The sequence below is a fragment of the Neoarius graeffei genome, chromosome 1 (assembly GCF_027579695.1).
Source record: "Neoarius graeffei isolate fNeoGra1 chromosome 1, fNeoGra1.pri, whole genome shotgun sequence".
Classification (NCBI taxonomy): Eukaryota; Metazoa; Chordata; class Actinopteri; order Siluriformes; family Ariidae; genus Neoarius; species Neoarius graeffei.
In genome coordinates this window covers 111,931,015-111,954,499 of record NC_083569.1, presented here as the reverse complement: position 1 = coordinate 111,954,499, position 23,485 = coordinate 111,931,015, and the positions used below count along the sequence as shown (strand labels likewise).

At 46.9% G+C, this 23,485-nt stretch overlaps 1 protein-coding gene across 1 annotated transcript in view; it reads right to left on the bottom strand.

Moving 5' to 3' along the window:
* The window catches only part of LOC132885935 (titin-like), a 605,367-nt gene that overhangs the window by 568,145 nt on the left and 13,737 nt on the right, over nt 1-23,485 (bottom strand). The window lies entirely within an intron of this gene.

Here is a 23,485-nt window from a genome sequence, read left to right as displayed (position 1 = left end):
GCAAATTTTAGACACACCAAAACCACAAGATTAAATCTTTTTCAGGAAATCTAAACTGCCATCTGTAAGAAATGCATTTTAACTTCTTAATAATATATAAACAGAAACTACAGTAACTTACACAAATGTATAAGTTACGCAAGTTGTCTGGGCTCAGCCTTAAAGATAGGGTGAGGAGCTTGAACATTCAAGAGAGGCTCAAAGTACAGCTGCTGCCCCTTCACAATGAAAAGAGCCACATTCTGCTCATTAAGGTCTTTGTTTCACATTATTAGTAACCAAAAACACAGTAGATATCTCATCTCATCTCATTATCTCTAGCTGCTTTATCCTGTTCTACAGGGTCGCAGGCAAGCTGGAGCCTATCCCAGCTGACTACGGGTGAAAGGCAGGGTACACCCTGGACAAGTCGCCAGGTCATCACAGGGCTGACACATAGACACAGACAACCATTCACACTCACACCTACGGTCAATTTAGAGTCACCAGTTAACCTAACCTGCATGTCTTTGGACTGTGGGGGAAACCGGAGCACCCGGAGGAAACCCACGCAGACACAGGGAGAACATGCAAACTCCGCACAGAAAGGCCCTCACCAGCCACGGGGCTTGAACCCGGACCTTCTTGCTGTGAGGTGACAGCACTAACCACTACACCACCGTGCCGCCCACAGTAGATATTATTATCTCATCTCATCTCATTATCTCTAGCCGCTTTATCCTTCTACAGGGTCGCAGGCAAGCTGGAGCCTATCCCAGCTGACTATGGGCGAAAGGCGGGGTACACCCTGGACAAGTCGCCAGGTCATCGCAGGGCTGACACATAGACACAGACAACCATTCACACTCACATTCACACCTACGGTCAATTTAGAGTCACCAGTTAACCTAACCTGCATGTCTTTGGACTGTGGGGGAAACCGGAGCACCCGGAGGAAACCCACGCGGACACGGGGAGAACATGCAAACTCCACACAGAAAGGCCCTCGCCGGCCCCGGGGCTCGAACCCAGGACCTTCTTGCTGTGAGGCGACAGCGCTAACCACTACACCACCGTGCCGCCCGATATTATTATTACTATTATTATTATTATTATTATTGCTGTTGTTATTGCTGAAGTGTCATAATCTTAGCTCTGGGACATAAAACCTGGGGGGTGGACATATGTAACTTCTACAGTGCCTTGAAAAAGTATTCATACCCCTTGAACTTTTTCACATTTTTCCACCTTACAACCATGAACTTAAAAGTTTTTTATTGAGATTTTATGTGATAGACCAACACAGAGTAGCACATAATTGTGAAGTGAAACAAAAATGATAAAACAGTCTTCAAAATTTTAAACAAATAAAAATCTGAAAAATGTGGTGTGCATTAGTATTCAGCCCCCCTGCGTCAATACTTTGTAGAGCCACCTTTTGCTGCAATTACAGCTGCAAGTCTTTTGTGATATGTCTCTACCACTTTTGCACATCTAGACACTGAAATTTTTGCCCATTCTTCTTTGCAAAATAGCTCAAGCTCAGCCAGATTGGATGGAGAGCATCTGTGAACAGCAATTTTCAAGTCTTGCCACAGATGCTCAATGGGATTTAGGTCTGGACTTTGACTGGGCCATTCTAACACATGAACATTCTTTGATCTTTGATCTAAACCATTCCATTGTAGCTCTGGCTGTATGTTTAGGGTCATTGTCTTGCTGGAATGTGAATCTCCTCCCCAGTCTCAAGTCTTTTGCAGCCTCCAACAGGTTTTCTTCCAGGATTGCCCTGTATTTAGCCCCATCCATCTTCCCATCAACTCTGACCAGTTTCCCTGTCCCTGCTGAAGAAAAGCATCCCCATAGCATGATGCTGCCACCACCATGTTTCACAGTGGGGATGGTGTGTGCAGGGTGATGAGCAGTGTTAGTTTTCTGTCACACACAGCGCTTTGCATTTAGGCCAAAAAGTTCAACTTTGGTCTTATCTGACCAAAGCACCTTCTTCCACATGTTTGCTGTGTCCCCTACATGGCTTCTGGCAAACTGCAAACGGGACTTCTTATGCCTGTCTTTCAACAATGGCTTTCTTCTTGCCACTCTTCCAAAAAGGCCAGATTTGTGGAGTGTACGACTTATAGTTGTCCTGTGCACAGATTCTCCCACCTGAGCTGTGGATTCCTGCAGCTCCTCCAGAGTGATCATGGGCCTCTTGGCTGCTTCTCTGACCAGTGCTCTCCTTGCTCGCTCTGTCAGTTTAGGTGGACGGCCATGTCTTGGTAGGTTTGCAGTTGTGCCATACTTTTTCCATTTTTGAATGATGGATTGAACAGTGCTTCTTGAGATGTTCAGAGCTTGGGATATTTTTTATAACCTAACCCTACTTTAAACTTCTCCAGAACTTTATCCCTGACCTGTCTGGTGAGTTCTTTGGTCTTCATGATGCTGTTTGTTCTTCAGTGTTCTCTAACAAACCACTGAGGCCTTCACAGAACAAGTGTATTTATGCTGAGAGTAAATTACACACAGTAGGACTCTGTTAACTAATTAGATGACTTCTGAAGGCAATTGATTGCACTGGATTGTATTTAGAGGTATCAGAGTACAGGGGGCTGAATACTAATGCACACCACATTTTTCAGATTTTTATTTGTTTAAAATTTTGAAGACCATTTATCATTTTCGTTTCACTTCACAATTATGTGCTACTCTGTGTTGGTCTGTCACATAAAATCTCAATAAAAAAAACTTTTAAGTTCGTGGTTGTAAGGTAGAACAATGTGAAAAAGTTCAAGGGGTATGAATACTTTTTCAAGGCACTGTATTTTAGTTTGATTTTCATGTATGACATTTTCTGCATTGGAGAAAGAGAGACAAGACTCGTGGCAATGTGTGGTTGAAAGTGAAAATAAAATGACTTTGTCACCCTCTGTTGGTAACTGCAGTACATTTTTTAACCCTGACATCCACATTGTAATAATTTAAATAGAACTGTTTAAATGTCTCTTATCACCTTTCTGTCTACTCATATGCACTGAAAGCAATCTGTACACATTTGTTTTATTTTGATGAACTTAAAGTGGTGACCATTTACTTAATATAATTTAAAATAGGCAGGGATTTATTTGTTTATCCTGTTGACTTTTTTGGGTGTCATGGTAGTGTAGTGGTTAGTACTGTTGCCTCACAGCAAGAAGGTTCTGGGTTCAAGCCCAGTGCCTGTCAGGGGCCTTTCTGTATGGAGTGTGCATGTTCTCCCCGTGTCTGCGTGGGTTTCCTCCGGGTGCTCTGGTTTTCCCCACAGTCCAAACACATGCAGGTTAGGCTAATTGGTGGCTCTAAATGGACTGTAGGTGTGAATGGCTGTTTGTTTCTATGTGTCAGCCTGTCATGGCCTGGCAACTTGTCCAGGGTGTACCCTGCCTCTTGCCCATCGTCAGCTGGGATAGGCTCCAACTTGCCCATGACCCTGCACAGGCTAGTGGTTATGGATGATGGATGGATGTTTATTTGTTCATTGACCAAAGTCAGCAGTCATGCAGCTGCTCTACTGATCTGTTGTGGTGAAGAGAGAGCTGAGTCAAAAGGTAAAGCTATGGATTTACTGGTCAATCTGTGTTCCTACCCTCACCTATAGTCACATGCTCTGGGTAATGACTGAAAGAACGAGCTACAAGCAGCAAAAATGAGCTTCCTCCACAGGATGTCTGGGCTCAGCCTTAGAGATAGGGTGAGGAGCTTGAACATTCAGGAGGGGCTCAAAGTACAGCTGCTGCTCCTTCACATCGAAAAGAGCCAGCTGAGGTGGTTCGGGCATCTGTCTTGGATACCTCCCAGGGGAGGTATTTTTGTCATGTCCAACCGGGAGGAGAGCACAAGGCAGACCTAGGACATGCTGGAGGGATTGTATTTCTCAGCTGTCCTGAGACTGCCTTGGCATCACCCTGGAAGAGCTGGAGGAGGTGGCTGGGGAGGAGAAGGATTGGGCATCACTTCTGAGACTGCTGCCCCTGTGACCTGAATTGGATAATCAGTAGAAAATAGATGGATCATTGACTGGAGTTTTGAGTAAAAAGTTAATGTGGCAGTAGGGGCATAGTCAAGCATCTGTCTGTGAATGGAGAGCGGGACCAGGGAAGGTGAGTGGCAAAATGATCACACCTGTTGTCAATTGATGTTCTGTGTGGGTGTGTCTGTTCCACAGTGATGACAGAGCAGTGAAAAGGAGGGGTAGCATGAAGAGGTGACCAGAGCTTTTGTGTGTGTGTGTGAGAGAGAGAGAGAGAGAGAGAGAGAGAGAGAGAGAGAGAGAGAGAAAGTAGCTTAAGTTGAAAAGCTAGTGAGGCAAATAAAGATAAGAGATAAGATAATACTTTATTTATCCCCAAGGGGAAAATTCAAATATCCAGCAGCATAAAAAAAATAATTTTCCATCAGTCATAACCATAAAAAGACTAAAATAAATAGAACAATTAAATAACAATAAAAATATAGATAATAAATAAGATAAAAACATGATAAATAAATAGATAAAAAGGTGCAAGATGGGGGGGGGGGGGCAGAGGGCATTAAAAGTCTTATTGCAGTGAGGACAAAAGAACTCCTGAACTACTCAGATCTGCAGCTCAATGAGAGGAGCCGCCTGCCACTGCTGCTCCTCTGCCCAACAAGGAGGCTGTGGAGAGGGTGTCTGCTGTTATCCATTATAGCTTTCAGTTTGTTCAATGTGCCCCTCTCCACCACAGTTCTAAGTGAGCCCAGCCTCCTGCCAAGCACCAAGCTGGCTTTTTTTTCACCAGCTTGTCCAGCCGCTTGGTGTTTTTTGTCCATTAGGCTGCAACCCCAATACACAGCAGCATAAAAGAGGACACCGGCCACCACAGTATGATAAAATATGTGCAGCATCTCATCACACACATCAAAGGACCTCAGCCTCAGAGTAAGAAGAGGCAGCTCTGTCCCTTCTTGTAGAGAGAATCAGTGTTCAGGGACCAGTCCAGCTTGTCATCCAATAGGACCCCCAGGTATTTATAGGAGTGCACCACCTCAATTTCCTGTCCTTGTATGGAGACTGGCAGACGGGTGGCCTACATCTTCTAAAATCCACCACCATCTCCTTGATTTTATAGGTATTAAGGTGGAGGCAACTCCTACTGCACCAATCCCTGAAGTTCTCCACAAGGTCCCTGTATTCCTGTTCCTGTCCACTCTTGATAAATGCCACAATAGCTGTATCATCAGAGTATTTTTGCATGTGGCAGGATTTTGAGCTGTATTGAAAGTCTGCTGTGTAGAGTGTGAACAGGAATAGTGCTAAGACAGTCCCTTGTGGAGCCCCTGTGCTGCACCTCACCATGCCAGAGACACAGTTCCCCAACCTGACAAACTGAGGTCATTCTATCAGGTAATCTGTTACCCAGGATATCGGGGGGGATCCACACCCATACCCTCCAACTTGTCTCTCAATATGATGGGCTAGATTGTATCAAAAGCACTTGAGAAATCAAAAAATAAGATTCTCACATAGCATCCTGGCCCCTCCTGGTATGTGTAAGTCCTGTGCAGCATATAAAGGATTGCATCCTCCACTCCAACATGATCCTGGTAGGCAAACTGGAGGTGGTCCAGTGCATGAGTGACCTCTGGCCTCATGAAGTGGAGAACCAGATGCTCCAGGGTATTCATAATATGGGATGTTAAGGCCACCAGGCGGTAATCATTTATCTCAACCGGACACCCTACTTTGGGCACCGGTATGAGACAGCATGTTTTCCACTGCACTGGAACCTTGCCTAGTCATAGACTCATCTTGAAGAGCCACTGGATGGGCTCAGCTAGCTGAGCTACACAGTCCTTAAGGAGTCTTGGACACACACCATCTGGGCCTGCTGCTTTCCCTGAATGCAGTCTCCCATGCTCCACCCTCACCTCATCAACTGTGAAGGATGGGGGCAGGTAACCAGATGTGATGGGTGTTGCAGCTGCAGTGGAAGGGGAGCTGTTGCATGCAGGAGACAGTAGCATAGACAGTGAAGCAGGAGCAGCATCTGAAGTGATGGTGGGAGAGCCGTTGTCTACAGGAGTCAGTGAAGTAGGAGCAGCAGCTGAAGTGGTGGGAAGGAGGACAGATGATAAAGCAGGGCGGACACTGGCCATTCCATCAAACCTGTTATAAAACAGGTTGAATTCATTGGCCTCGTTCTCATCACTTTTCTGTAAAGTGACTGTGTTTAACATTATTACCAGCCTGTCTGTGCTTCAGTGTTCCACCCACCCTCAGGGACATACAACATTGGTGCTGAAACCCAGGATATTGAAGGGAACTGCTCATGGAGTCTTCCCCCTTCAGTGACCTTGTCCATGCCCTCGGTGCCACCCAGCAAAGTCAACACCAAGCACTGATCGCCCTGCACAAGGAACAGTGCTTCAAGGCCTTGCTGCAGGCTCAGGTCAGCTGGCTGTTTGATTTTGGCCAACAGCTCCGGGATGTCTGCCGGCGGTGGTTGAGGGCAGAAGACTGCAATGCCGAGGGGATCATCAATGCTGTGGTGTTGGAGCAATTCATTGTGCCCCTGCCAGAAGAGACAAAGGAGTGGGTTCAGTGTCACTGCCTGGCATCGCTGGGTTGTGCAATTGAGTTGGTGGAGGACTATCTGGCAGCAGTTCCAGCAACAGGCAGACATCCTGCCTCCTCCCCCTCTCTCTCCCTCCCTCATTGCCCCCTTCCCGTCCCATCCCTGTACCATGGAAACGGGGGCCACCGCCCCCGCAGCCGGCTCACTGATCCTGTGGTATCCCCCCTCCCTCCCCTTATGTGTCTGTGAGTTCTCCTCCACAGGTGAGTGATCCCCAGATCGCTGGTGTAGAGGTGAAGCCTTGGCTGGTATGGTGGTGCTGCAGGGAGCCTGGGCATTTTCAGGACCAGTGCCAAGTGATGAAGGTGAGGGTCATGGTCCAGATCTCTAATGCACCAGAGACTGCCCTCAATTGAGCCAGAGCATACTACATACCAGTGAGTATCCAAGGGGATACATGCCATGCATTGGTGGATTCAGGCTGTAATCAGACCTCTATCCACCAAATCTTGGTGTAAGGTGAGGCACTGGGTACAGCACATTCACTGAAGGTTATGTGTGCACATGGGGATGTTCACCAGTATCCATTGCTGTCTGTCCAGATCCAATTTTGGGGGAAAAAATCATAGTGTGAAGGTGGTGGTTAGTCCACGCCTCACCCACTCACTAATTCTGGGAACAGACTGGCCAGGGCTTTAGTAGTTAATGGAGCAAGTAGTGGTGGGTGGGTCCTGTAGTAATGTATCATGGGGGGATCCTGACATAGCGTTAGCTGGGGAGACTATCCCAGAGCCATCTTCATCAGCTGCATCATAGTTGGGTAGTGCCCTGGCCCTCCTTTCTCTCTTGAGGATTCCCAAGAGGATTTCGATTTTGAGCAGGCACAGGATGAGACTCTGCAACGTGCTTTTGACCAAGTGAGAGTAGTTGATGGTCAAACCCTCCAGCCCAACATTGCGCTCGCCTGCCCGTACTTAACAGTAATGAAAGATAGACTGTAAGGAGTGATGCAGGACACTCAGACTGGCAAAAAAAAAGACACAGTTGTTGGGCCCAAAGAGCCACAGGAAACTTGTATTCCATGCAGCTCATTATAACCCTATGGCAGGACACTTATGGCAAGATAAAACACTGACCCATCTCATGGCTGATAGGTTTGATGTCATGCTCTGCCCCGGACTTCCACTCCGGAGATTACTTATCTCCAAGGTCAGCGTTAATCCGGATCCGGGATGGGAATTCCATCTTGCCTGCATTCACTTCCTGTTTTTTTCTGCTGTGTTTATAAATGCCATTCTCAGACAGGGACCTTGCCAGAATGTCTCGCTTGTTACTCTAGCCGTTTCTGTGCCTCTTATGCTTCTCATGGTTTTTCTGTCTAGCGTTTGTTCTTGTTTATGGTTTTTTTCACTAAGTGTTTTTTCTTGTTTATGATTTTTTGCACTAGCGTTTTTTCATTCATGTTTTTTTTGCACTAGTGTTTTTTCTTGTTCATGGTTTTTTGCACTAGCGTTTTTGTCCTTGCCTGCCTCATTGTTTTGTCAAAGTTTTGTGTCTCTTTGTACCTGGACTATTTTGCTATTTGTTTTTTCATCCTTTATTTACCTTTTTGCCATGGCCTTTTCCCTGGATTAAATCACCTTATTTATTGGATTACTGTCTGTGTTCTGCTTCTGGATCCTAATCTCGCACCTCATCTCGCCACTCTTAACAGTACGTTCTGGCCAACATGGATTCAGCAGAACTGACCCAGCTGAGAATGGCTATACAGCAGCAAGGAGCTCTCCTCGGGACCCACCAACAGGAGCTCCAACAGATTACCCAGAACCTCTCCACCCTGTCCAATTCACTCAACCTTCTAGCCACACAACTCCAGCATTCCCAAGCCATGCCTAACCCTGCCCAGCCACCTCCTTCTTCACCTCCTGCCACCGCCGCTCTCCACGAACTGAGACTCCCTTCGCCTCAGCCCTACAGTGGAGAACCAGGCACCTGCAGATCTTTTCTGTCTCAATGTTCACTGATCTTGGAGCTACAACCTCTGGCCTTCCCCACAGAATGCTCCCGGGTAGCCTATACCATCATGCTCCTCACCGGCAAGGCCAGGGAATGGGGAACAGCGGTCTGGGACACCGATGCATCCTTTTGTTCCAGCTTCAAAGAATTCTCAGAAGAAATGAGGTGAACATTTGACCGCTCTCTGTCTGGCCGGGAGGTGGCTAGGGAGCTCATGGAGCTGCAGCAGGGGTCCCGATCTACCTCGGATTATGCCATCGAGTTCCAGATGTTGGCGGCATCATGCGGTTGGAATGAGAGTCCCCTGGTCGATGCATTCCTACATGGCCTGTCCGACGCCATTAAGGATGAACTAGTCTTTCGGGAACTGCCGTTGGACCTCTCCAACCTCATGGACCTTGCCAATTGCATCAACGCTCAGATTCAACAATGGAGGAGAGAGAAGAACTGCCCCAGCTTCACCTCCTCTCCACCTTCCGCCTCATCCATTGAACCCATGCAGGTAGATCAGGTATGGGTGTCAGCAGAGGAACGACTGTGCTGGCAGAGCATGGGGGCCTGCTTCTACTGCGGTCAGCAAGGACACATCTGCCGAGCCTGCCAGCTAAAAGGACAAGCCCACCAGTGAATCGAGGGGCCCTGGTGGGCAATGCTCAGAACCAGTCCCCTGCTGAGTGACCATTGCTCCCTCTTATCATCACCCACAACAACTGGCATCACCATCTTCAGGCACTCGTTGACTCAGGGGCGGACAGGAACCTGATCTGCTCCACCACCGCCAAGGATCTCGGAATCCTGTTACTCACCCTCAAGGTCCCTCTCACCATCCTGACACTCAATGGCACTGGCTTGACCACCATCACTCACCTTACTGCCCCATTCACCTTAAGGATTTCAGGCAATCACTCTGAAACTATTCAATTTCATGTCATGAACAATCCTCACGTTCCCGTCATTCTAGGACTACCTTGGCTGATGCAGCACAACCCTCACTTAAATTGGACTAATAACACCATCCTAGGCTGGAGTCCTTCCTGCCTGGCCTCCTGCCTGAACTCTGCTCTGCCTCCCGCCAAACCACCACAGCCCTCAGCCAGCGAGTTTCCTGACCTCTCTCATGTGCCTCCGGAATATCTGGACCTTAAGCTAGTTTTCAGTAAGACCTGAGCAGTGTCCCTCCCTCCTCACGGACCCTACAACTGTGGTATCAACCTCCTGCCCAGGACAGCGCCACCCAAGGGACGCCTCTACTCTCTTTCTCCCGCCGAAAGACAAGCCATGGAAAAATACATCACCGAGTTGCTGGCAGCTGGGATCATCTGCCCTTCCTCCTCCCCAGCAGGGGCGGGGTTCTTCTTCATCGAAAAGAAGGACAAGTCACTCCGCCCCTGCATTGACTATCGGGGTCTCAATGCTATCACAATAAAGAATCGTTATCCATGACCACTCATGACCACGGCCTTTGAACTACTCCAGGGAGCCAAAGTGTTTACTAAACTGGATTTACGCAATGCCTACTACTTCGTTAGGATCAGGGAAGGGGATAAGTGGAAGATGGCCTTTAACACCACCACAGGCCACTATGAGTACCTCGTGGTCCCTTTCGGCCTGACCAATGCGCCCGTGGTCTTCTAGGCACTAGTTAACGACGTCTTGAGGGACTTCCTTAACACCTTTGTCTTCATGTACCTGGATGACATCCTGATTTTCTCTTGCTCCCTGGAGGAACATCGGGGTCACGTCCGGCAGGTCCTCCAACGCCTGCTAGAAAACAAGCTGTTCGTCAAGGCGGAGAAAAGCGAGTTCCACCAAAACTCTGTCTCGTTCCTGGAGTTCATCATCTCTCCAGCGAAGATTCAGATGGACCCCCTCAAGCTGGAGGCAGTCACTGACTGGCTCACCCCATCTTCGAGAAGAGAGCTCCAGCGCTTCCTGGGGTTTGCCAACTTCTACAGGCGCTTTATCCACAACTTCAGCACGGTGGCCAGACCTCTCTCAGCCCTGACTGTGACCAAGACCCAGTTCAAGTGGGGGGAGGAAGCAGAGAAAGCCTTTTCTATGCTCAAGCGCAGGTTTACCACAGCACCCATTCTCACCATACCCGATCCAACTAAGCAGTTTATCGTCGAGGTTGACGCTTCCAAGTCAGGGGTCAGAGCCAATCTCTTCCAGAGAGCCAGTGACAACAAGGTCCACCCGTGCTTCTTCTTCTCCCGCCGGCTGTCCCCAGCCGAACGGAACGACGACATCGGTGACAGAAAGCTACTGGCTGTGAAACTAGCCTTGGAAGAGTGGAAGCACTGGCTCGAGGGGTCTGATCTTCCCTTCCTAGTCTGGACCAACCATAAAAACCTGGAGTACCTCAAGTCTGCTAAACGACTCAATTCTCGACAAGCCCGATGGTCTCTCTTCTTCTCACGGTTCAAATTCATGCTCTCCTACCACCCAGGCTCCAAGAACGGCAAACCTGATGCCCTGTCCAGGATGTTCTCTTCCTGCCAGGAGGAGTCCAAAATGCCTGTAACCATCCTCCCTCCACGCTGCCTGGTGGGGGCCGCCATACTTGAGGTTGAGACACTAGTGCAGAAGGCCCTGGAGCAGGACCCCAGAGAAGGTAACTCCAACGACATTCTACGTAATCATCTGTTTGTTCCCTGTCCTGTGCGAACCCAGGTGCTGCAGTGGGGTCATGACTCCAAGCTGGCCTGTCATCCGGGAGCTGCCCAAACCCTGGCACTCATCCAGCAGTGCTTCTGGTGGCCATCCATCAAGGAAGATGTTCAGGAGTTTGTGGCAGCCTGTGACACATGCTCCCGGAACAAGACAGCCAATCGACCCCCTGCCGGCTTGTTAAGACCCCTCCCGACTCCGCATCAACCTTGGTCTCACATTACCCTGGACTTCATCACAGGACTCTCCAACTCAGGTGGCAACACATGCATCCTCACTGTTATTGACCATTTCTCTAAGACCGTTCATTTCATCCTTCTGCCCAAGCTCCCCTCAGCCAAAGAAACTGCTGAACTACTCATCCAGCACATTTTCCGTCTACATGGACTGCCCACTGACATCGTTTCTGACTGGGGTTCTCAGTTCACTGTGCAATTCTGGAGGGCCTTCTGCAAACTCATTGGGGCCAAATGTAATCTCTCCTCAGGCTTCCACCCACAAACCAATGGCCAGGCAGAACGGGCAAACCAAGCTTTGGAGGTAGCACTCAGGTGCATGGCGTCCAGGGATGCCAGTTCTTGGAGTAAGTACCTACCTTGGATTGAATATGCTCATGACACTCTCCCTTCCTCTGCCACAGGTCTCTCTCCATTCCAGTGCTCCCTAGGTTACCAACCACCACTGTTCCCCAGCCAAGAGGAGGAGGTCACCATACCCTCAGCCCAGCTCTTTATACATCACTGCAGGAGGACATGGGCATTGGCCCAGAGAAGACTCATTCACTCCACCCTCGCATCCAAGAGGCAGGCCGACAAATGCCGCTCCAAGGCACCCACCTACCGGGTAGGACAATGAGTCATGCTCTCCATGCGCCACCTGCCACTTAGAACTGTCTCCCACAAGCTAGCACCCAGGTTCCTTGGACCCTTTCCCATCAAGAAGGTAATCAACCCATGTTCCATTAGACTGGCATTACCACTCACCATGCGATGTGTTCACCTTACCTTTTACGTATCACAGCTCAAACCTCTGGTCTCCAGTCCTTTGTTCAGTCATGGTTCTGGTCCAGGTAAAAAGAAGTACCTATCAATGGCCTATTTCTATTGGCCAGCGATTTGTGGGTATGTCCAGAGGTGGTGTGCAGTATGTTGCAAATGCTAGCTGGTGAATTCAGTGACCATCCCAAAAGCACTTTGGGTCCTCTTCCCCAAATAAAGACCCCATTCAAATGAACTGAGATGGATCTTGTCTGGCCATTAGATTGGTTTGCAAGAGGGCATTGCTTTATTTTAGTTCTAGTGGATTATGCACCATGATACCTGGAAGTAGTACCACTGTGTAGTATTTCTGCAAGTAATGTCACAGAGGCACTATTTAAAATTATCTACCAGGTCAGGATTCAGAAAGAAATCCTGACTGACCAAGGCACTATGTTTATGTCACACACCCTTTGTGAACTCTTCAAGTTACTGGGGTTTAGATCTATCCACACAAGTGTAGGTGGATAAAGTGAAGCAGGGAATTATGGGTACGGCATGGCAGCCCCCCCCCCCCCCCCACACACACACACATTTCCCCCTTTGGTCTCAAGACTGGGGTTCTTCCATACTCTTTGAGAGCAACGAGCAACAGAAGGCTGTATTATCCATTTCCATAGTCCGCTCACGCTCTTTCAGTCCTGAAAACATTAGCAGTTTATACAGGCTTTGGCATATGGGCACATATAAGGCTGTGAGCATCTGGGCAAATTACATGTCTACTATTCGTGTAACTAAGCAACACTAAGTAACTATGAGGTATTCCACACTTTAAAAGTTTACATTTCAAATACATTTTCAAATACATTCAAACCATTTCAAGTATATTTTCAAGTACTGTATACCTGGAAAGAGAAACAAAGAGGTGGTACTCATAGGAGTTAGCAAGCCTACTCTTTCGGAAGGTTAGTGGCGGCCTACGATGGGGGGTGTACCGGACACTGCAGCGCTTCCAGCTGTCGGGTGCATTGACTAGGGAGTCAAGTTTGGTTTGTAGTGTTTGTATGTGTTTGTATAGCATGTACACAATTCCTGCCATGATGACCCAGCCACTGAGGAGGACTCCCAGAACAACCAGACTGACAGGATATCCTAGATTAGATGACCGTCTGACTAATTGGTTAGAGAATATGGTTTTTAGTCCAGCTGGTTCCAGATTGAACTTTACCATTTTAGTCCTTCAGCCAGGAGCTGCTGTTGAAGGGTGTCATCAATGCTCAGAATACATCTATCATTTCAATTTCGGTCTCATATCTATCAGGGTTGAGGTGATGTAACACAATGTCATCTATCTGAATGGAAGCTCCCTGTGGGACATTGAGGAACACCGTCTGGTTTGGAATTTTCATCCTAGTGACTGTGTCATGCCGAGCATAAGACATCAGGATTTCAGTGTTTGGGGTGTTAACTATCCATTGATTACCTACTCTTTCTACCCTAGTTTCAGTGCTCTCATCCTTGATGGACATACTACCGACGCACTTTTGTTCAGGGGCATCGGTTCTCAGTCCACACAAACGCTCAGTTGTGTCCCTAATGAATGGGTTGCTTGGGCAGACCCAGTGTATATCTTTGGTGGAGGTGCACATGTTCAAGTTAGGGATGAGGTAGAGAGATGGATTGTCATTGTGGTACGCTAACATGGGTGGTGTTTTGATATGTATGTGGATGTTGTCTTTCCAGAAGCCTACGTTTAGGACAGATTTCAACCTATAGATGTTCTGTCTCTCAATGATGGGTAGATTAAGTATGAATCCTATTCCCAGGTCTTGCAGGTTAACAAATATGGGAATAGCACTGCCAAGACTATATGCCAGGTGTACTTTTGAGGTATATACATTAGGGCTGTGCGATGTCCCCTTAATTGGCATCGACGATGTTCACAGTGCAAACATCGTGATGGACGATGATATCGTGGGCGGGGGGGATTTTAATACCACGTTATTAAATATATCATTATTATTATTATTATTATTATTATTATTATTAAAAGTATTAGATACTCATCCGAGGCTTTGGCACGTAAAGGAAAAAAAAAAGCGCTAGGTGATGTGGAATATTTGGCCTTGACAACGGATATGTGGTCCAGCTGCAACATGATGCCCTATATGTCAGCTACCGTACATTATGTGGACCGAGAGTGGGCAATGCAGTCCAAATGCCTGCAGACGAGTTTCATGCCAGAGACACATTCAGCGGACAATTTAGAAGACGCATTGCGCGAGACACTTGCCGAATGGAAAATAGAGGAGAAAAAGATCGCCTGCATAACAACGGGGCGAATATTGTCACAGCCATCAGGCAATTGAAATGGCCGTGGTTAAGTTGTTCTGGGCACAATTTGAACCTGGCCATAACCAACTCGCTTGCGCAACAGAGGGCCAGTACAGACCGAGCGTTTGAAGTTTGCTGAGCAGTCAACACTGCGTTTGCGCACAGCTGGCTTCGGAGAAATGAGCTGCGCAAAGCGCAGGTGGAAATGAACCTCCCCGAGCACTCACTGATCACGGCAAGATATTAATCTGCTCTAACAGTGAAAGACTAGTATTCAAACTATGAGAAGAAACTACACTTAAGCTATTACTCATTGTTTATTTACACCATATCAATTGAAGATGCGTTTCGGCCTTTAGTGCGCACTTGAACGCGCTAATTTTTCCAATTTATTAGTGTTTGAATTATTGCACCAGCTTTTAAAATCATGATTTAATATTGTTTTTTTTTTAACTGTCTTTACATTTATCAGAATCACCTTCAATCTTCCATTTGGTTTGACATTATGGCTTAGAGTGGACCATTTTGTGTCTGAAAGTAGGCCTATTTACCAGATTAAAGTTATTTGACTTCTGCCGAAGTCTGCGCTTCACTGCTGTTTGGGGTGCAATATTTCCCGACTGAAGTGGTTAATAGTGGCTATTTGTTTGAACAACATGACAAATTTTACATTAAAAGTATAGTGTAGGCTAAAAAATGAAGTCGAAATTTATTATTAGTAGCATACTGTATTTGTGTAACCACATGTTATGTTCACTAGCACGTCCCTGCACCATAGCCTACGTGAACAAGCGGTAATAGGATATTACTTTATAATGATTTATATAATTATGTATTTATATATATGTTATATAATATATTTATATATTAAACAAAACTAACTAACTAAACTAACAAAAAACTAACTTTTTAGGTTAAATAGGCCCAGATGATACCATATATGCATGATTATGACAGGAGGGGGCGTGGTATCACGATGGTGGCTCTCCATCGTGATGGATGACCACCATCGTCGATGGACGATGGCATCGTCTATCGGCACAGCCCTAATATACATTAGTGGTGGTAGTAGCTTTCAGTATGTTCTTGACCATGATCATTCCAAGAGGAACCAGGTAAGGAGGGATTTTTCCACCACTTAAGTTGTTAACTGAGCTACTAACTTCTCTCAGCAACTCCTGCATCAGATCTCTAACTAAATGCACATAGGTTATAGCTGACTATACAATTCCTGACAATGTGTCGAAAGAGTGCAGGGTGTTATTTATTAAGGCTGAGTGGTACTGGGTGAATACTTAACAGTGGTGCATGCCTATAGGGTTAGCGATGCATGCAAGGTAAAAAAAAAAGGTGGAGTGAGGCCGCTACAGGTTATCCACCCCCCTTTGGACTGGGGAGACCCCACCGGCTGAAGACGTGGCCCACCAGCAAGAGAGCCACAGCCTTGGCAGTGTCACTGGGCACTGGAAGGCACTCAACCCACCCAGCGAAGGCACAAGAGATGGCGAAAAGGCATCTGCCACCCCATGAAGACTTAGGTACGGAACCTATCCAATCCACTTGGAGATTGGACCAAGGAAATGTGGTCCCTCTAACCTGTAATGGGGCCCAATTTAACGGCTGAGAGGGTCGGAACTGACAGCAGACTAAACACCCTTTGACATACTCAGTAATATCCTCGATCATGGAGGGCCAATAGACTACCTGTTGGAGGGTCTGATACATGGCCCTGGTGCTCCTATGGCCCCCACATGGGGTGTCATGAGCATGCAACTTCATGACCCCCCTATGGCCAGTTGGAACAACCCAATGGGGTGGTCCCTTGCCATAGGGATGATACAGTAGCAACCCTTTCTCCATTTTCAGGCAATGCTGTAAGTTCTGAAAGTGACTTAAATCTGGAGATTGTTGCAGCATGGGTGCCATGATGGGAAACTCCTGGGGGTCTGTGACAAACTGTCAGATTCTTTAGATCACTGGGTCTCTTTCCTGAATAGAAACTAAGTCAGCATAGCCGGGCTGTCGGCCTAGACAGACAGTCTGCAACTTAGTGTTGGAGTTCTCGCAACTCTCTCTGGCTTGTCGGCGGGTAATGGCATTTACCACGTAACTCTGTTTGTCGGGGTTGCATCACTTGATGTCCTTTGCAAAGGAGTCAAGCTGGCACATACAGAGGCCAGGGGAACGGTTCCTCTGTGTCCTCCTTGACCTTTGGGGAGGTTTGCTCTCTGAGCTACTTGATGATGAGTTTGATGGAGGGGGATACCTCACATGGTACTCATCAGAAGAGGAGAAGGAAGAGAGTGTTCATAGGTGGGATTTACTGCCAAATACATCTTATTCTTATTCTTCCTTTTAATGGTCGGGAGCTTTGGGGTCCTCTCAAGTGCAGGTGGGTGTGATTCCGCTCCACCGGGATTGTGAGAGGGGGCAGCAACCTGGTGCTTTGGTTTGGAAAGGGGGGCATTTGGTGACCGACCAAGAAATCTTCAGAGTCTGTGTCAGACTTGGCCCCTCTCCCAGCTCCTGGCTCTGTTTCTGCCTTTGCCTCCATGGATGGTGCATGAAGCACCGCTTGGGCCCTGGTGCGCGTTTTGCGACTTTCTTCCTGGGCCTGGTCATTGGCAGCTTTCCTGCTAGACCGTTCAACTAGCTAGAGTCTATGGGCACACTCCTCTAGTGAATCATTGGTAAGCTTGAGTTCATCATGCAGGGTCTGATTCATTGTTTCTAGCCGGTCGTGGCTAGCGCTCAGCTCCCTGTTCTCCCCCCGGAGCGTTTCCAGCTCCCTGTTCTCCCCCTGGAGTGTTTCCAGCTCCAAGCTCCAAATGGGTACGTTGGTGATGGAGCAGAACTTGCCTACCACCTCTTGGATGGTGATGACACTGCATTGGGGATTCTGCACATATTGTAACAAGCTGTCAATCTCTGTATGACACTCATTCTGGGTTAATTGCCCACGTTCTTCCCTTTCCTTAGGAGAGATTTTGAGGAGATCAGAGATTAAGTCAGAGAGGGGGATAGGTTCCAGAGGAGGAAGGCTATCCTCCTCACCTCCTGACGTATGTGGGGTATTATGGCGGCTCAACCTGACTGCCTGGTTCGGGCACAGACCTACACCTGACGAGCTAGTGATGTGGGCACTATTTCTCAGTCTACCCCTTTTAATGTAAGATAATGTCATGGCTACGAGGCGATGACAGACAGGCTGTGCTCAAACAGTGAAAATAAGAAAATGCACAGGTGAGGCTTCTAACCTGTGGCTCACACCAACAACTAGATAATGATCTGTGTTATTCCTGTGACTCTTGTTTACTATCACTCTCAAAGTATGCCAACTAACTATGCAGGGTACTATGGCAACCGTACTTGTTTCTACCAATGGCTACTGGTGATAGTCACTCACTCCCTACTAGCTGTGTTCACAGTATGACTGACACACAAGACTGTTAGTTAAACAACACTGGTAAATGACACTATCACCACACTGCAATTAGCCCAAAATAACACTCTGGTATAGCCTTGGGAATTCTACTTGACTAGCCTATTACTGAGTAGAAGCCTGGAATGGCTCAACACTAAATTTATCCGTTATTGCTACAAAAATCACTGAGGCCAACAATACCAATCCTCACACGGGGCACCAGAATATGTAGGTGCAACAGGCTTATCAAATCAGTCTTATGTAAAAAGGGATCAGTCTCATAAATTCATTAATCATTAATTCAAGTGTCTGATAGTTTATAGCTAAACTATTAAAATCAATGGAATAACTTAGTGGTGATGTTGCTATGGTTTTAGTGAGTATTGTAGCTCTAATGTAATACGTTTACTCTAGATCTATAACATTCATATAACAACCAAATGGTTGAAGGCAATTAGAATACTTGTTTGGCAGAGGTTGGCACTCAGTGAATGCTGTAGCAATAGACAGGACACAGTTTATTCCAAAGGTACCATTTATTGAAATAGCTGATATGAATTAGCAAACTAATACTGATCAGATATAGCAACAATAGCAGCCAAGGAATAGTTCAATATAAATGGTGATACAATGTATACAAGTAATAATCAGTAGTGTATAAAGCGATAGTCAGTAGTAAGTAGAATAATAACCAGCAGTAAACAGAATAAGAAATCAGCAGTGAATATGATGATAACTAAGGCACTAATGGTGATCAGAAGTAATGGGCTATATGCGAGTGTTCAGTGTAGGGCGAGTGAATGCTAAAATGTGAGAGGAAAATCACGTTTATGTGTGTCTGTGTGAGAGTCTGTGTGTGAGTATGTGTGTGTGTGAGAGTGTAGGCATGTGTGTGCGTGTGCGCGGCTACACACTAACGGGATGAGGAAGAGCTAGGGAGAGAGAGCGTGTGCAAGCACACGACAAGGAGGAGGGGAGTGAGGGAATGAGGCGGCATGCGCGGGAGAGTAACAAAGGGATCTGTAGCTTAAAACTCGTCCCAGCTAGGCCTTAAACCCCAAACTTCTACTCAACCCTTAGCTACTCCTGAAATCCCAATGTTGAGGGGTGTAGTATGACAGAGGGAGTTAAAGAGAGAGAGAGAGAGAGAGAGAGAGAGAAATGCATGCACGATCTAACTAAATACAGATAGTAAACAAAGCAAATCAAACAACACGCGGTCTAAGACCTACTTTCATGTGAATCAAAATGCATGCATTTAAACCATGAATGAATTCAAATAAACAACACTCTTCACATTAACTAGCCACAACTAAGACTAACAATTGCCAAGATGCCAACCTTACTTGAGATCGCTCTTGCTTGGCGACTGAAAGTGTGCCGTCTGTTATCCGAAGACAGCACGTAGCACAGGTCCAGGGAGAAAACAGTTCTGTTCCTTTTGCTTTTACAGCTCATCAGCTGAAGATCTTTGGTGTTCTGTCGGTCGTCCGATGATCTGGAAGGAATCTTGTTTGTAGTTCGTCGACGCTGCAAAAGAGAAAAGGGATCCGGTCACCTTTTCTCTTTAAAATACTGTGTGGGCTGCAGTAACTAACCGGTTCAGTTATTATTGCAACTATGCAAAGCTCAAATACATTGAACTTTGGCTGCAGGTCCGGTATCAATAGCTCGTTCTTTGTCCTTTGTTCTTCTGTAGCACAGATGCAATGGCGTCTCTTTCACGCGTGGGATCAACCGCCAGAGAGAAAGAATTTCAATTTCCCCATGGGTTTTAAAGCACAGTCATGACATCACTGTATTTGGTATCCGGTATCATCTCTGTATCCAATACCATTACAGAGAGTCAGAAGAATGGGTGGAGATAGAACATGGCATCGAGTACAGGGATTGGTGTGTTCCAGTGAAAGGGGAGAAGATGGGCCATAAAGTGAAGCAGGGAATTGTGGGTACTGTGGCTATGGCATGGCAGCCCCCCCCCCCCACACACACACACACAAACATTTATCACCCACAGACAGATGGCTTGGTTGAGCAATTTAACTGAACCCTTAAAAACCTAATTCACAAATTTGTGAACAAAGACACATGTAACTGGAATAAATGGCTTGAGCCCCTGTTATTTGCAGTACGAGAGGTCCCACAAGCCTTCATGGGGTTTTCCCCATTTGAATTGTTGTACGGATGTAAGCTGTGTGGTGTCCTTGATGTCATATGTGAAATCTGGGAGGAGAGATCTTCTTCTAGTAAAAATTAAATTCAATAGGTTCTCGACCTGTACACAAAACTCCATGCACTCAGTCACCTAACCCAGGTGAATTAGTGGCAGGCTGAGGAATGTCAGTCCCGGCTGTACAACAGGGGTGCACGCCTGCAGGTGTTCACACAGTATTCATGCTGTTCCCCATGTCAAGCTTGAAAAGTGGAAACGGCCCTTTGAGGTTACATGGCAAGTTGGGGACATCAGCTATGAGGTGAAGCAAATGGATAGGGGCCAAATTCTGCAGATATACCACATCAATCTGCTTAAACTATGGAATGCGGGGGTCCACATGGTGTTGGCAACAGCAGTTCCAGAGAGGGAGGAGCTTGGGCTGGAAGTAAAAACAAATGTAGTCACTCAACCAAAACCAGTACTCTGTGGAGACCACCTCTCACCTTCCCAACTCATAGAGGTTGCCAAGTTGCAAGCGGAGTTTTCTGATGTGTTCTCGCCCCTTCCTGGTCTCACCCACCTCATAGAACACCACATTGAGCTGCCCCTGGGGGTGGTGGTGCATAGGTGCCCATACTGCTTACTCAAACAAGAAAATTGTAGTTCAGGATGAACTCAAGGCCATGCTCGAAATGGGGATAGTCAAGGAGTCTCACAGTGACTGCAGCAGCCTGGTGGTCTTGGTTCCCAAGGTCAACAGGTTGGTCCAGTTCTGTGTGGACTGCAGAAAATCAACACGGTGTCTAAATTTGACAGGTCCCTGATGCCTCGCATTGACGAGTTGCTCAATTGGTTAGGCGAAGCTCATTTTATTCAACACTGGATTTCACAAAGGGATATTGGCAGATCCCCTTGACTCCCCTAGCCTGTGAAAAAATAGACTTTTCCACCCCATTCAGTTTACACGAGTTTGTCACCCTTCTGTTTGGGTTATTCGGGCCCCAGCAACATTCCAACATCTCTTGGACAAAGTCCTTCACCCACGTGCTGCCTCTGCCATGGCACATAAAACATCTTAGGGCTTTTCTAGAGTTGTTAAGGTGTGTTAAGCTCCTCGGGCTAACCCAAAGATGTGTGCAATTGGGCATGTGGAAGTATGGTATCTGGGCTTCCACTTGGGTCAAGGGCAGGCACATCCTCAAATTGACAAGACTGCAACCATTGCAACCTGTCTGAGGCCCAAGACCAAAAAAGTGGTGAGACAGTTCCAGGGGCTGGCTGGCTATTATCATAGGTTTATGCCTAACTCTTTGGCTGTCACCAACCCACTGCCTGATCTCACTAAAAAGGTGGCAGCAGATCCTGTCCAGTGGACGAAGCCATGTCAATGGGCTTTCACCCAGGTAACAGTTGCACTCTGTGGCGTGCCACTATTACACTCCCCTAATTTCTCTCTCCCCCTTTATTTTGCAGACTGATGCATTGGACAGAGGGCAGGGGGTTGTTTTGTCCCAGATGGTGGAGGGAGAGGAGCATTGTACATTAGCTGCAAACTCTTAGTGTGAGACACTAAGTACAACAACATTGAGAAGGAGTGTCTGGCCATCAAGTGGGTGGTCCTCACCCTCCGATACTACCTGCTGGGGCACTCTTTCACCTTCTGTTCAGATCATGCCCCGCTCTAGTGGCTCCACTGCATGAAGGATGGCAACAAACAGATCACCTATTGGTATCTTGCTCTGCAGCCCTTTAAGTTCAAGGTGGTCCACAGTCCAGGAGCACAGATGGTGGTGGCAGATTACCTCTCCTGTCAGGAGGAAGTCAGTTGCTGGTCAGATGGCTCCCCGGTCTGAGTGGCACGGTGGGGGTTTGTGGCAGCAGGGGCGTGGTTGAGGGCAAGTTTGTAAATGGAAGGCGAGGCCAGAAAACATGTGTGGCAAGACAATTACACAGGTGTCAAATTAATGGTGCATGTGCGTGTGTGTCTTGCAGTGATAGCTGGGGGCTTATGCAGAGAGGAAGCAGAGAGGGGAAGAGTTTTCCCTGCACACTGTGTGGTGTGTGTGTGTGTTTCGTTTTCACTGGTGAAACACCGGACAAATGGATTAAAATAATCTGTATTCTAAATGGATTATATTTCAAAAATTGAATTTTCACAGCGTGCGACAGCAGCGGCAAACCTTTTGGATTACCCCTTCTAAAATACAAACACAAAAAACAATCACAAATCGTGATGGAATTTCATCATAATATGAATGAATAAACATCGTTTTTCACGTAAGTTGACATATGTGGGTAGTTGCCCGATCGGGCAAGCATTTGTGAGAGTCTGGTTGTCCGAATCTATTGAATGGTTGCCCCGGGAAATCAGGCTACTGTTAATGTCGAGCCCTGGAAGAGGTCAGCATCTCAATCTTAGGATTGACATGTAACTCAGAGGGACAGACAGAGGGGGGAGGGAGGAGAAAGAGAGAGAAAACATAGGTTGTTAGGTATGCCCAATGTCACCTGATGAGGAGGAACTATGATAGCATAACTACAAGGGGAGAGCCAGAAGGTAACACAGACATGAGGGCACCCCGAGACATAAAGCAGCCAGCCACAACACCATCAACAAACTTGAGTGAGCAAGTGAGTGGGGGACTGACAGCATCCAAACATCCCAGCTTAACAAAAGACTATGCCTGAGGACCCTCCAGATCTACTCCTTTACCTAATAAAATTAACAAAAGGCTTGACTAAACAGATATGTTTTCAGCCTAGACTTAAACGCTGAGACTGTGTCTGATTCCTGAACACTACTTGGAAGGCTGTTCCATAACTGTGGGGCTTTGTAAGAAAAGGCTCTGCCCCCTGATGTAGCCTTCACTATATGAGGTACCAGCAGATAGCCTGCACCTTTTGATCTAAGTAGGCATGGTGAGTCCTAAAGGACCAGAAATCCACTCAGGTACTGTGGCGCGAGACCATTCAGTGCTTTAAAGGTCAATAGTAGTATTTTATAAACAATACAAAATTTGATTGGGAGCCAATGCAGTGTGAATATGACAGGGGTGATGTGGTCATATTTTCTAGTTCAGGTAAGGACTCTTGCTGCTGCATTTTGAACTACCTGGAGCTTGTTTATGCACTTATTGGAACATCCAGACAGTAAGGCATTACAATAATCCAACCTGGAGGTAACAAAAGCATGAACTAGTTTTTCTACATCATGTAGGGACATTAAATTTCTTATCTTAGCAATATTTCTGAGATAAAAGAAAGCTATCCGGGTAATGTTATCGTTATGTTTCAAATGAAAGACTGGGGTCAATAATCACACCGAGGTCTTTTACTGCTGCACGTGAAGAAACAG